At 35.9% G+C, this 9,896-nt stretch overlaps 1 long non-coding RNA gene across 2 annotated transcripts; it reads right to left on the reverse strand.

The window, feature by feature from the left end:
* Window positions 1-1,276: 1,276 nt before the first annotated feature.
* Window positions 1,277-5,070, reverse strand: LOC145564038 (uncharacterized). Of its 2 annotated transcripts, none has more exons than XR_014094726.1 (5): window positions 4,650-5,070; window positions 4,300-4,352; window positions 3,065-3,195; window positions 2,095-2,358; window positions 1,277-1,649 (listed from the first exon to the last, which is right to left on the reverse strand). It is a non-coding gene; the product is annotated as an uncharacterized LOC145564038 (long non-coding RNA). The 2 variants fall into 2 exon arrangements; XR_014094725.1 differs by having other exon boundaries at window positions 2,095-2,368.
* Window positions 5,071-9,896: the final 4,826 nt, after the last annotated feature.

Here is a 9,896-nt window from a genome sequence, read left to right on the forward strand (position 1 = left end):
TGATTCCTAATATCATGTTAGGATGTTATTTATTGCTTTCTAATATCATGATTAAGTTGCTTCCTAATTCTTCTATAATGTTAGCGTCATGTTAGAGCTAAAGCTTTGATCTTTAATGCTACGTGACATGCTAGGATTTGTTATTAATCTTGTTACTATTATGTCTAGGATCTTGTTATTAATATTATGCTTTGATGAAATTGAGGTTATTATGATGATGATGATTTATTATGTTATTATTGTTATTGCTTGATAACGTCCTCTATTGCAGGTTTAAAGGGAATTTGTGCTTGATAAGATAATTAATAATTTATTTAGGCTAATATAATTTTAATTCAAGTGATCACAAATAATGGATTTATTTGTGTAATAATATTCAACCAACATAGATTAAACAGGTTTAGGGTTAATATATTAATTGTATGTTGATCGAAAATCGCACAGAAATATGAGAAGAACAAAGTAGAGGCCTATTTAGGACATGTTCAATCTCTATTAGGATGGATTTGTACCTTCATCCCTGAATATCCAGTCATGGTTCAAGACTACTATAGAGTTGACGATCTCTATGATCATGAAGGGGTGTAACCTTCACCCTGTGAATGGTTTACAAGTTCCTAAAACTTTTTGGCGACTCTTTTGGTCTAACTCCCTTTCCTTTGGACGTCACCATGCTTAATCGCATGATCACAGTGGGGTTCAAGTGTAGATTGCTTGAAATATTCCCTACACTAAGGGAAGGATTATCTGGTTATGTATTTGTGACGTGTGTGAATGTGACACTAAAGTTAGGCTGCAAAGGCTAAGGGAGTGGAAAACTATATTAAGACGAGCCAAATGATGGTGACTCTTATCCTGGGTAGGCTAATGAAGTAGGGATCAAGCCTTCAAGTCTAGCTCATTTTGATAGGGATGAACACTGTAGATCCCTTGATATGATCGTGATGTGAGTATGTGAACAATATGAGTGAATACAATTTTATTACGGCCGCACCCCAATGTGAGCACTAGTGGAAAAAGCGCTATCCATAACAGGCAGCGGGAGTTACGTATGTGACCGTTACGGATAGCAAAGTTATTTGTAACAGGCAGTTGAAATGCCCATTACGAATAACTACTTATTTGTAATGGACAGTTAAAACGCCCGTTACAAATGACTACTTATTTGTAATGCCCGTTACGAATAACTACTTATTTGTAACGACCAGTTAAAACTCCTGTTAAAATAAGTAGTTATTTGTAACGGACACTTTTGGTGCTTGTTACAAATAATGTCTTAATAAGGAAAAATATTAAGGGTATTTGTAACAAGCACCTAGGTGCTAGCTAGCTATAAATACCCCTATTCTTTTTTCATTCACCAATCATATTATCAATTACAATTAACATATACCAAACATTGGTTTCCTGCCATAAATTTTAGTAAATAATGAATCACAGTAGCATCTAAAAGCAGCAGTATCAGTAGCAACCAAGAGCAGCATTATTATCAGTAGCAAAATAGCACCAACCAAAAGCTGGAAGCAGCAACCAAGAGGACCAACAGCAGCAGCAGCAGCAGCAGCAGCAACCAAGAGGACCAACATCAGCATTTAAGAGCAGCATCAGACATTATAAAAGTTGAAGTACTTCTTTCATTTTCTATTTTCCTGCATGTTAGTTCAAGACACAGATCTTGATATATAAAATGTCATTACTAAAGAACTCATGAGACAAACACCCAAATAGAAATCAAGAGACGTATATAAAGCAATTAACACAACTAGAATAATCACTATATAAGTCCAGCATAATTCACATGCACAAACTGAAATTTCAATCACTCTACATTCCTAAAAATTAATATTTAATTCAAAAAATAAATCATTTCAAAAATCTCATATCATAGAACCACTCCCTCCTACTAAATAAGTGACTCCTAACATTCACTAACATGGCTATCTTTTTTAAAAGTAATTGTACCACATAAAATAAAATTATCCAATGATCCTTATTATATCATGCATCGAATGAAAATGACACAAGAAATTAATATCAACACAAATAAGCCAACATAGCAAAATTAAAAAGCATACTAGCCAGTCCACCACTCACCTGATCAGCTCCACCACGAAGAACAATGGAGGCTGTAAGAAGGACATCCACTGAAAATATTTAACCTCTCATGTCCAACTTGCTTCTCCTCAAATATCTCACATGTTCCAAGAACCTTTTCAATGTCCAAGATAATGGCACCAATCAAGATAATCACACCTCCTCAATTATATTGTTAACTGATATTTAATCAGTTCCATCAGTTGCAGCAGCAATATGGTTGTAGATCTTCCTCAACAACACGGCTAGCACATATATCTCTATCTGCAAAGTACTACATATAAGGAGAATTCAACATGGCTGTGAGCTAATATTAAAATCAAACTGTGAAGCATTCAATTACAATATCACTCAAAATGTATGCATACCAACTAAGACAAAGACAAAATATGAAGTGCTAGATATAGAAAATGGAAACAACAAAGTAGTAAGATTCAACCTCAACTAGGCAAATTCAGCCTCAACTAATGAATGAATCAGGAAAATATAATTTTACAAAAAGAATTAACATATGCATATATTTAGCAAATATATATGGTAATCAAACCCATTAACCAAAAAAATTTAATAAAATACTTCATACAGTAGTTTAAAGTTGATAAGATTCACAATATACTCCCCTGCTTCACACTAATTGCAACACTAACACTTGAGCACATAGTTTGAAGAAACTTGCGTGAGTAATAGATTTTGTTACTATAATTAAGTAAAAGTTGTTATTGTGGGGCAATTATATCATATAAATTAGTGGAGGGGTAATATTATATGATATGAGAGAGGGTGGCTTCTTAAAATAATTTTACAGAACTTCCTATAAATTAGTGGAGCATACAAGGGGAGAACAGTTTTCGAGTCATGGGGGAGTATTTATGCTATCAACATTCATACTCAATCTAACTCACAGGTATTACTATGTTGATACACAAAATGAATCAGCAAATTTGCAATTACATCAAGCAAGATGATGTACCTTGACAAGATTCAGGGAGCATAGGTATGTCAACCCAATCATATGACTTAACATGTAAGGTGCCATATACAAGCTTGTTTAACGGTCATTTGCATCCTTCTCAAGACCCAAATTTGCAGGGTTTAAGTCATCTAAAAGACCATTCAATTAAAGTTAGCACCACCAAATAATGACTGATCAACATAACATTCAAACAGAAACAATCTAAATTTAACTCCTTTATGTACACCAGTCCACTGTGTCTACTGTTCAAGGGAGTATAAGTCCACAATTCAGACAACATTTAAAATAGGTATGAAATATAGTCCACTACACTCTAGAAAGAATATGAAGTAGGATGAAAGCTAAACCAATATTTAAAATGATTAATATAACACCCCCTCCCCCCTCTTAATCAATACTTATTTCTTTCCATTAAGTTCCTTTTACTGTTTTTACTTCCATCTTCACCCAGCAGAAAAAAGAAAACAAGTAGCATCACAACTTTAGGCAACTAACCTTTCTGATTGGCATAAAAAAAATATACGCAAATACTAAATAAGTTGATTTCACCATAAAAATCCAGAATTGAATCATAATGAACTCCAAAACTTTAAAAAAGTGTACATTACTTAAAGATCACATAAATAAGAAACTATTTAATCAATTTAAAGGCATATCTTAAGAAAAAAAACAACAAATATTGGTAGATGATTTTTATGGGTAAGAAGATAAAGATGCATGTAAATTAGATAGTTACAGAGTCAACAAGCTTACAGAGACAAATACAGTTAAGGTTCCAAGGTGGATTATTTGAACTATTGAGCATAGATATTCAAAAGAATTCAACTTTGATGATTCGTTGCAGACTTTAGTTTATATAACCCTTTAATTTCACACTAAAATTAACCAACTTAAAACATTAAGATTGATTATACAATTTCATAATAATTGAACAAAGAGCTAAATGAAACACTAAACAAACAGAGACCCAGAAGATTACCATGCCTTCATTATTGAAAAATTGAAAACCACGAAAGATTAAACCATAAAAACATGCAGTGACTATATGAACAAAAACTAACAGCCCAGATTAGCGTTTAGTAGTAATTAAAGAAAATAAAACCAAATTAATATGAAGTTAACAATTTGCAAAAGCAATTAAAAAACAAACAAATACAGGTGAATTTCATACTGAAAATTAGATTCATTTGAAGAAAAAGATAAGAGACTTAATATTACTTAAGAATCACTACCTTAATGCAAAAACCCTAAGTTCGGCCATTGTTTTCACTCTCCAACACAGCACCTACAACAATAAACAACAATCAATTTATAATACAACAGATTTATAGGCGAAAAATAAAGAAAAATTAATCATTTCATCTATTACGATTGTGCCTTTCAGTCCGAGCACAGCAAAAACTGTAGCAATACAATGCAATTATAAATACTAGGTTACTGAACTCTAATTTTTTTTCCCCTCAAATTTTAATATTCACAGCAGTTATAATCCCAACAATATGGTTTCAATTAAGAACAATTATTGCTAAAAATTAAAATTCAAGAGTATGCAAATGAAATTGATGGAAAATCAGAAAATTACCTGCAGAAAAGGTAGGGAGGCAAAAAAGTCGATAATGAAAGTAGATTTGAAGTATTTTATCGCGATGATCCACGGATCCTTAACGAATTCTCGCTTTCCAAAAGGTACATTCAAATCTTTCTCTTGAAAACTTCGTGGAGTTTGGCATAGAAGACCCTAGAACCTCCGCTGCTTCATCTTCTTCTTCAGAAACGTACATTGGAGAGCGGCGATTTAGCTTCAAAACTTAGGGGTTAGCTGAACAAGGGATAATTAAGCGGTGAAATTGGGGTGAAAATGAAGGGAGGTTCAACAATGGCGGGAGGAGAGAGAAGATGGAGGTAAGGACAGTGAAGTGAGACCAAATTCACCATTGTAGGAAGCAGATCTATGAGGAGGAAGAGAGAGAGAGAGAGGGGGTGTGACTTACGGCTGCAAGGAGGTGAAAAGGAACTTAGGGTTTTTTTAACATCTATAGGAGTAACTTATTTGTATCGGGTAAATGGTGCCTGTTATAAACACCAAATTATTTGTATCGGGCAACTGGTGCCCGTTACAAATAATATACTTCCTCCGTGTTTTTTTAAGTGACACACTTTTCTTAAACGGCCGTTTTTTTTTTAAGTGACACACTTTCTCTTTTAGAAATTCCTTACATTTTAATAATATATCTTCATCCCACTATCTCTTAGTTTATCATTTCTCATTCCTTTTATGGTCCCCACTTCCTCTCACATTCTTTTACTTTATCATTTCTCACTCCTTCAACCTACCCCACTAACATCTTATTTTATTAAAGGCTAAAATCTCCTAAAACTACGTGTCGGTCAAAGTGTGTTACTTAAAAAAACACGGAGGGAGTACTTTTTTGTAACGGGCATTATTTTGCCCGTTATGAATATTATTTTCTGTACCACTATGCAGCTTTATTTTAACGGACCGTTATTTTTCCTGTTACAAATAGGTTTTTTGTAACTAGCAAATTAATGCCTGTTACAAATAGGGTGTTACAAATCAGATTTTTCCACTAGTGGAAGTTGCTTACGTATCCATTAGGAATCAGGCCGAACGTAGCTCTAACCGAACCTCGCACAAGTGTATGTATACCTCAAAAAGGTCTTTTTAAGGGTTGTAACTGAAAGGAATGTTGTCCTTCGAACAAGTGTATTATTCCGATAGAAGGTTCGGAATTATTAGAAAGCTAATTATTCAGTGAGGTCAAGTGATCGAAATGTCTGGGTAGAGGCCGCTTCTGATCAGTAACATTATGTATAATTAATATTACAGCTTAATCTTAACTGAACCCTTCGTGTCACACCCAAGCATCTAACGAACCAAAGCGACGAATTAATTCGGAACAAATTAATGAGTCGACCGAGTAATTAATATTTAGACGTCGGAAATTCGAGCTTAGAGCGTCGAAACCGAGCGTCAGAAGTCAAGTCGAAAATGATAAAAGACGAGACGAGAAAATTACTAATAAATCAACAAAATGACTAAAATACCTCTAGCATCGGAATGCCCGAGTGCTAGGGGCATATGGCCTAGCAAGAACACCAAGCCGAGCCTAGGCTAGCTGGTGCGTGCTAGCGCGCCTTGGCTAGCTAGGCTGGCCAGCAGCCCGCACATATGTGCGTGGCGTGCTAGCAGCCTCGGCCAGCAGCCCGCACAAATGTGCGAGGCATGCTAGCAGGCCACGGCCAGCAGCCCGCACATTGGTGCGTGGCTTGCTGGCAGTAAGCCTCGGCCAAGCAGCCCGCACATATGTGCGTGGCCTGCTGGGCCGTAGGGGTGACAACGGCTGGCAGCCTACCTTGGGTGCCTTGGTGCCCATGTGTGGGGCTGCCACGTGGCGCAAACTAATTTGGTGTTTGGTGTTGTGTTGGCTGGCTATGGGAGAGGGAGTGGGGAGCAAGTTTGGTCCCCCCTTCTCCAAATGGTCCTCACTTAACCTCTCTTGTGATCATGCCACTTGTTGATTTATTAGTAGATTGATTATTAATTTTATTTTTGATTTAAAATAAAATGGAAAAATCAAATCTCCCACATTGATGGGTGAGCTTTTCTCACTCTTGATTTTCCCTACAAATAGGTATTGGGAAAATTGCTTGAGTAAGTGTTGAAAAAGGCATCACCATTGTGAAAACTTTTGAACACAATTAATTACTCGGGTTTTAAGGTCGGGCTTAGCTAACTCCTAAGCATTGGACCATTTTCGGTACTCGGGTTGCGGGTGGACTTCGTTGGAGGTCCTCGTGTGAGCGGGGCTAAGAGCTTTCGAAGTAAGAGCTCAGTTAGTGAGCGAAGCATGCGACAAAGGTATTAATCTCTTTCTTAATCTTATTGTTTAAGTTAGTTATGCTTTATGGTTATAATTATTGTGAGTGTGATCTTGGCTCGGGTTTCCTTCAGCGGTGGGTCGGACTCAACGAAACCCAACGACGGTATCGGAGCCTTGATTATTTATTTTTATAATCATATTTTTCAAGGTGTTTTTATGGCTTAATTTTTCTTGTTTTAAGTTGCTAATTAGATTAGTAGCTCGGTTTTATTATTTTTAAGCCCGTATTATAGCTGATTTCAGCCCCGAACCCAGATTTTCGCCCAAAAATAGTGAACTTTGGGTGGAAAAGGCATTATGGATATGGTTTTACCCTTTTAGAACTGTGTTTTTAGCTAAAAAACGACCAAAAATGCCTTTTTTGAGGGATTTTTCGTTTTGACGAACAATTTTAAGTCTTTCTAACCTTGAATCTTTATGGCATATTTATGGTGGTTATGTATTTAGTTCTTTCCTTAATTTATATGCAATTTTAAACCTTTTTAAGCATGGTTACTTGGTAGTAATTGGTGCTTGAAAGTTTGTTTTTATTTTTCACATAATTGCAAATTCATTGCATTAAGTGTGAAAAATTTGTTCTTTGTTGCTTCCAAGTACTAAAGATTCAATCTTTAAGGATTGAAACTTTGAGTTACTAAATTCCATGAATTTTTTGGTTGAACTTTTGATTTAATCATGTATAAGTTGATTGGAATCATAAAGTTTGAATCTTGTGATAGAAATTTCATTTATCTTCATATTGGAAGATATAATTTTTCAAGGATTCACAAGTGTTAAAGTTGGAATCTTTATGTTGAACTTTGTGTTCATATTTCCAACTCCCTTTTATTTTGTCAAAATCTCATGATTAATTTAAATTAATTAAATTAACAGTGAGTGATTGCCCTTTATTTATTTTTTATTGCACTAAGTTAAACCAATTTTATTACAGAATGGTTCTTGGAAATAATTTTGGTTAAGTGCACCTTAATGAAGTTTAATTTAAGTTGGACTTGTATTAATTTTTCATATTTTCTCATCAAGTTAGTTCTAAAATTAATTTAGAATTAGTTTCATGTCACGTAAAAAATCGGGTTGAAACCCGAAGTTATGGCACGCAAGCCGAGGGAAGTGCCTCACTTGGCTAGCCAGGCTGCATAGCAGCCCATATGTGGCTGCCAAGTGGGCTGCTCGAGCTTGGTGCGGCTGTATTGCGTGGCTGCTGCTTATGCGGCACCATGGCCCACCATGGAAACCAAGGCAGCAGCATGGCGCGGCAGCAGCTAGCTGCTATGCGAGCGCACCATGCATGCAGCCTTGAGGCTGGCCGTGGCTAGCCATAGGCCGGTGCATGCATTGAGCTTGGTGTGTGCTTGTGTGATGCTTGGTGCTTGGTGCTTGGTGCGAAGGGGCAAGCAGCCTTAGTGCCTTTGCCTATCACTAGGTAACTTGTAGCAAACGCTACTAGGCTCGGCCAAGCTAGTGCTACGTGGGGTGGTGGAGGCATATGCACCAAGTCGTATAGTCCGGGGTTGCTAGACGACCTTGGCTTGCATATGGCACGTACTTAGTGCGTGAGCCACTTGAATGCGGTTGGCTTCATGTTTGCTTACTTTGCCGTTTTAATTATTTTATTAATTTAATTTGGTTTTAATTATTTTAATAAATGTTGGAGGCTAGGCCTCGGTTTTTTTAGCGGTATTTGCAAAATTTAATTTTGGCAAATATTTGGGTTTACCGACTTAATTAATTGGATTAATTAAGATGGATGCGGAATTTAGTGGGAGCTTCAATTATAAATTGCGCTAAATTACATAATCTATTAATTAACTTTGACTAGTTTTAATTAGGCATGTTAATTGGATTAACGACCTAAATTAGTTACTAGTTTACGTGCGTTTTATGCATTGTTACTTGTTTTATCGTTGTAAAATGCATGGGCCATTCACAAATAGTGAATGGATGAATGGAATGTATATTCTCTCACAGGTTTTGTAAAATGGCAACTAGTGGGGCCCGATTAGGATAGAAAATACGGACTGCGATCCGTGATGTATTTTTATAAATCTAAATATGGTCTGCGAACTGTTAAGTATTTTTGTACCTTAATATTTAGATTAGTCCTAATCTAGATACTAGTATTTGCATAATTATGGTTATGTCTTGAAGACGGAGGTTCTTAGAAGACGAAGCCATGAAGTTGCAAAAGTCGTCCCTTGAAGACTTGAAGACTCAAGGGGTCATGCTAGTTGCCAAATGCATTTTTATTTATGTTTTTGATATATATCTATCTATGAATATTTATATATGAATTATATGTTAGATGCATGTTTAGGATTTTGAATGTTGTGATGATAAATTAAGTTCACTTAAATCAACCAACATAGAAACCTTAGGTCCCTAAAATATTGAGTGAAATTGTCATTCCAAACCAACACTTATCGACCTGTTGAAAGTAGTGATGGGCTACGCCAAAGCGAGGCATCACTAATACTCCCTAGGATACGTAAGGCATACTGAGTATGCAAGTTGGTTTTGGTTATACCCAACGATATGAGTGATGGAGTCCTAACATGTCGTGGAAAAGTGGATAAGTTGTTGAGAGAGCATTAGATGCGACGATTTATCCAACCAAGAGTGGCTTGGAGCCATTAGCAAAGCGTTGCTTACCTTAGGAGATTGAGTGTTAAGATAAGCCAAAGCATGCTTAACTACTCTTTGTTTCTTTGGATCTTGGAATTGACTTATTCTCACCAAAACGGGGACAATTTTAATGTGTGAATAAGACGTTTAAATAAGTTTGATTAAAATGCATGATTTCAATCTTATTTAAGTATTATGAATGGTTTTTCATTGTAAATTCTTTCAACTGTAGAATCATGTCTACCACTATCAACAACAATCTAATGTGCCCGGAACTTCCCAAAAAGTTACCATTTTGCTTGAAT

The sequence above is a fragment of the Chenopodium album genome, chromosome 10 (genome assembly GCF_948465745.1).
Source record: "Chenopodium album chromosome 10, dcCheAlbu1.1, whole genome shotgun sequence".
NCBI lineage: Eukaryota > Viridiplantae > Streptophyta > Magnoliopsida > Caryophyllales > Amaranthaceae > Chenopodium > Chenopodium album.